This window comes from Ctenocephalides felis, unplaced genomic scaffold, assembly GCF_003426905.1.
Source record: "Ctenocephalides felis isolate EL2017-DRISC unplaced genomic scaffold, ASM342690v1 CF-g0.4_SCAFFOLD_01604, whole genome shotgun sequence".
Classification (NCBI taxonomy): Eukaryota; Metazoa; Arthropoda; class Insecta; order Siphonaptera; family Pulicidae; genus Ctenocephalides; species Ctenocephalides felis.
In genome coordinates, this window is record NW_020537758.1 from 58,027,350 (window position 1) to 58,033,562 (window position 6,213).

Genomic DNA, 6,213 nt, shown 5'->3' on the forward strand with positions numbered 1-6,213 from the left:
CTTAAGATTCATATAAAGTAATACCTCATCAAAATATTTTTCCATTCAAATAATTATTTTCGAACAACATTTTCCCATAAATTTTTGTAAGATTTTGTAAAGTAATTACAAATTTGATATTCATTTTTTTTAAATACGTTTCAAGAACTTTTTTAAACTAGTTGGTATATAACCTTGAGGCAAGTCACATGAACTTCCCGATATGTGTAAATAATCGACTTAATCAATAAAAAATTAATTAATTTATGAGAGATTAAAAGTTTTCCGAGTAGATTTAGTACACACAATTGAAAACGAACGAACACGTTAACTAAGAATATTTTCTAAAACCAAATTTTCAAAAATCAACAATTTTTATAACTGAACCAGTTTCCGTAGGACTAATGGTTTAGTATGTTCATTAAGACCAAATACTCTATGGTACCAAATAAATCGTCAAATTTTAATTTTAACTACGATTTTTTAAATTAAACTACTTATCGTAAAGCCGCAATATTTTAGTAAGTTTTATAAGACCATGATATATATCACAAAAAAAAGTTCCATAAAAATCGGCTTAAATTTTTTTCAACAGATTATTACAATAAAACGACTTGGCAGATTTTCATCTAAAACTAATCAGTATCATTACCAACTAATATCTTTCGTACAGTTTATGATTTTTTAAAGTCGAATCGGTAGTATGATTTAATGTGAACGAAAAGTTTTTTCCAAATTACAAAGATTCAGCTTGGCAGATCGTCGCACAAAACTGACAAGCGATAGTTCTCATTGAGATACATCGAATGGCTTTTAAATATCTGATATCGCTTCAGGCGTTTTTGAGCAAAAGTCGAAGGAAGGTCTAATTTTGACAAATACCAAAACAACGATACTAATTTTTGCAAACTTTGGCGATTTTTTTAAGTTAGACGAGTTGTCGTAGGGCCGTAATATTTTAGTATGATCTATAAGACTATGATATCTACCGTAAAAAAATGAGGACAAGCCGTTTCTTTGTAAATCGCAGAAAAGTGAAAAAATTTTCGTCCACGTTTTAGCCCACATTTCTGAACCTAAAAATATTGATATTCTAAATCCAGTCCAGAAATGCACATTAAACCTCCCAGTTAATCTTGTTGCTTCAAATATATCTCCTATTATCTTCCTGTTGACCGAACGGGTATCATTGCATAATCTCGGAGTATTCAAACTACACGTAAGAATAAATCTTCAATGGCAAATTATATGATGATATCCTATTAAATTGAAAAACATCGTCGGATAATATACAATTTTGTTTTCATTAAAAATAGTTTTTTTTTAATTTCAATAATTATTACAACTGTTAAATAATTAACATCTAGTAATATTGATAAATAATAACATAAATTTAAATAAATAAGAATGCAAAGGATATAATTTACATGAAAATAATATCCGTAAATGATGATTTAATATAAAATAGAAGCAAATAATAATAAAAATAAAATTAATAAATATTATAAATAAAATTTCTGAATAATGAAATAATACCTGGAAAATAATAAAATATAACAAAATAACAATAATAGAAATAGTAAGATAATAATAATAATAATAATAATAATAATGATAATAATAACAGTTATGAACAATATTTACAACAGATTTAAAAGACATCATATCGCATGGTAATTGTATACTAAATTGTAAATTGTTGTATCTTAATATTAACTTCGTCAACGTCCATATTTTTAGCCACAAAAATAATAATGAGCCAATTAATTTGGCTGTATATTCGGATAAATAATATGAATCAATTAATTTTTTCCCCGAAAAATAGCGCAGATTTTCTTGGGGGTTCAAGGTGCGCCATCAATATGTGTCGCTTTACACCCAAAAAACGTGCAGAAATTGTTTATTCTTGCAGCAAAAGTTTTGCGGTATTGAAACGAACCATGATGTTAAGACTTGACTGAACCAGACCTGTTGTTTGGCCGCAATGAATACCTAAAATACTGAACAGATTTAAAATTTGATTTGTTCACCGTGAGCATCCATATCCAACTTAGGCGGTAGGCTAAAAATCTCAATTTATAGTCGAAATATTATATTTTTGGTAATTTCAATATTATTTGATTAGTGATCGTAAAATTTGTTTGATCTGTGTCTAGACCAATGACTTAGGAACAATAAGCCTGCGAACAGCAGGCGTACCCCTCTGCTGAGAATCACTGACGACATTTACAATGAAGATAGCAATTGAGCATGGTTTAAGAATTTATAAAATATAGGCTATGGTGCAACGTCCTAATCACTGGTCTTCTGTTGGCTACTTAAAAGGGCTAGTAAATGCTGATGCATTTGACTTCCGTCTAGCATACTTATTCAGTATTTCCAGATCTCGGGTTATCGCTTACACCATAATTAGTTCTGACTATTAGTGTCTTGCCGTCCTATTTACGCCAAGACTTTGGGTCATAAACTGAAATCACCACCAAAAAGTTTATTGGAATCGCGATTCAGCCTCTGCTTGTCCTTTAACTCGCCAAATCGTCTTTTGATGCTTAAGATTTTGGAGCTGGATCTGGATTTATGTTGTATTTAAAACTGCATTTATATACTTCATCCAAGTTGTCTACCATGGAAAGAAAACTGCCCGAGAAATTCCATCGACAAGTTCGTATAATATTTTACTAACTTCACTGATTATGCCAGATGACTCTTATCCAGTTGTGGTGGACTACGATTGTGTTCATACCTTAATAAATTTGTGTAAGATTTCACGTGCTAGAAGATGTCAAATTCACGACACTGCTACAATTTGAATTCCCACCAAATAAATATAACGTGTTTTCGGGCATCTTTGAACTAGTGTGATAACAACACTGAGTGGGAATCAAGTGAGCTAAGAGTAAATTTGAGAGCAACAAATGATTATGGCATTTTGTAAAGTTTTATAATCAACAAAATTTCATATATATTTTTATACATGGGAATATCTTTATATATATATATATATATATATATATATATATATATATTTAATTATTTCCATATGTATATTTTTATTGTTGCATTTATACTTATAGAATATATCAATCATTCTTTCATATAAATATAATCAGTAGATTTCACGATATATTAATTTAAATAAAAATTATTACAACCTGCACCTATTTAATATTGAATAGTTAAAGTATAATAAAATAAGTAAAATAAAAATATGTGAGGACTAACGGATGAACGTTGGTACGGAACCCATAGGAATGTAAACAAAATTTATTCTTATTGTTAAAATTTCTATAAAATATCTGATAATTTGATGTGCATATGTCTAATGATCATTTTTGACCGCCAAATGGCATTTTTAACTTCCCGTAGGGTAAGTTATAGTAATCGCAAAAAAATCGAAAATGAAAATTTTTATATATCTTTACGTTTCAGAGGTTTCTTAACATTTTGGCATACCTTAGAAAAAATGGATGTATGTGTGTGTGTGTGTGTGTGTGTGTGTGTATGTATGTATGTATGTATGTATGTGTGTGTATGTATGTGCGGATACAAATTTTCGTCGACGATTTCGGGAACACGGATCAACCGATTTGAATAATTCAAAAAACATTCGATTCGTATTGATAAGGAGACGTGCTGATTAGTTTTTGGCGGAGGCAGGTCTAGCCGTTCCGAAGATACGGGGCAAAAAGTGCCGAAAACGGTAACTTAGTTTTTAAGAGAACGGAGCGTCCGATTTGAATAATTCAAAAAACATTTCACTTGTATTGACAAGATGAAGAATCGATAAAATTTTCATGAAGGTAGGTCTAGCGGTTTCGGAGATATGGAGGAAAAAGTAAAAAAATGAGCCATTTGGCGGTCAAAAATGATCATTAGACATATGCACATCAAATTATCAGATATTTTATAGAGATTTTAACAATAAGTATACATTTTGTTAACATTCCTATGGGTTCCGTACCAATGCTTATGCGTTAAACAGCGACGCGGGACTTACGTCGCTTTGTCTCTATGCAGTTAAAGCAGTACGATTGCTTTGAAAAGAAAGTTCAGATCTTCCACAATATGTCAAAATAAAGAAAAAAAAATTTTTTTCAAAAAAAAAAAAATTAAAAAAAAAATTATTTTTAAAAAAAAAATTTTTTTTCAAAAAAAGTAATTTTTTGTCCAATTTATAGTTTCTCAAAAATCTTATTTTTTCAAAGTAATTTTTTTTCAAAAATGTTGATCGTTTTTAAAAAAATAATAATTTTGGTACGGGAAGTTCCAGCAATTTGCCTTAAGGCACGATGCCCTAATTGCCTTAAGACAGAATTCCACTTACAGCTAGTTTTTTAACTTTTTTTACTAGATCTCCCAAACCGCTATACCTGCCTTCATGCACAAGTAAAATGTTTTTTGAATTATTCAAATCGGACGCTCCGTTCCCTTAAAAACTGAGTTACCGTTTTTGGCACTTTTGCCCCAAATCTTCGGAACGACTAGACTTGTCATCGCCAAGAACTAACCACCACGTTTTCTTATCAATACGAATCGAATGTTTTTTGAATTATTCAAATCGCTTCATCCGTGTTCCCGAAATCGTCGACGAAAATTTGTATCCGCGCACACACACATACACGCACACACTCACACATATACACATACACACACACAAATACATCCATTTTTTTAAGATATGCCAAAATGTTCAGAAGGTTTTGAAACGTAAATATATATATAAAAAAAAATTCGATTTTTTGCGATTACTATAACTTGCCCTACGGAAAGTTAATTATCTCTTTAGAGAAATTTGTACTTTTTTAAAAAAAAAACATGTTGCTTTTTTTGTACATGAATACGAACATTTTGTATATTTGTTTAATATTCATAGTATATTGTAAGCCTATATATGTCGTACAAAATACCCATGAAAAATAATGTACATTCGAAAAATAATGAAAAATGTATACTATAACGGATACTTTTGTCTGTATGACAAATAAAAATATGCGAGATCATATCAATATTATGTAAAATACTAGATACTATATTGAAAGTATGTAAAAATGAAGAAGTATGTAAACATAAGTTATCATTGCAAATATTGATTACTGTCTGTTAGCGGTCCTTATATCTGTGCAAATAAGTATTTCCAATGTATGCAATTTATATGCAAATAGAAAATTTAACAATAATTGCACATGTAAACAAGCAAAGATATTGAATCATGCAAATTAGATCATTAGGTCAAACCGCTAAAAATCCAAGTGATTCTCGAAAAGAAAATAAATTTTGAAATTGGTATTATTTGCAATGTTTGTTTGCGTATAGTGGATTAACCCGTGTGGGAATTTCTTGTATTACACTCATCAAGTGCTCCCATATATGATCAGGTATGCTAATTTATTTCTTCGTAAGCCTCTCTTGGATAATTCCTGTGATTAAAATGCGTATTCCGATGAATGCAATAAATATACTGCAAAAATTATAACAAAATAACTAACTGCGGTTTGTGAATAATTAACATGATAAAATGAAATAGTAACTCTCAATAATAAACTTAACATGAAGCAGGATGGCATTAAATTCTGTCTTCGTATTAAGAACAACATTCTTATGCATGTTACTTCGAACAATTTTAAGTATGTTTCTTGCGTCAGAAGGGTGTTTAATAGTAGTAAAATATAAGGCAAAAACAGATAAAAATTAGTGCACTATAGGTGGTCTAGAAATAAAAAAAAATTAATTAAATTGCTTCCATTTAACATAAAATATGCATGAAACATATTTATAACCCTGGTCAAAATACGATCATAAATAAGAATGAACTAGTGCTGCATTGCATCGTGCTTTTAGACAAATTGCTAGAACTTCTCGTACTGTAATGAAATATTCGACGAATTTTAAAAGTTTTCAAATAATTTATTATGAATACTGTATTTTTCATTATTTGTATTTTATAGAAAAATATAAGAGTAAAAAGTAAATAATAAAAACTTATTCAAGCGGAGTTAGAATGAAGGATCTATATTATATTTCTAAGAATTATATAAACTGAGTTGCTAAGTCAAAATTATTTATTTCTCATATATAAGTGAGCTTTGAAATTTCTAAAAACAATATTTTTTGAAATTACTGGACCAGTCTTTGCACAAAACTAATCAGCACGTCTCCCTATCAATAGGAATCGACTATTTTTTGAATAATTCGAATCAGGTAATCTGTGAGCCAGAAATAGTGAAAGAAAAATTG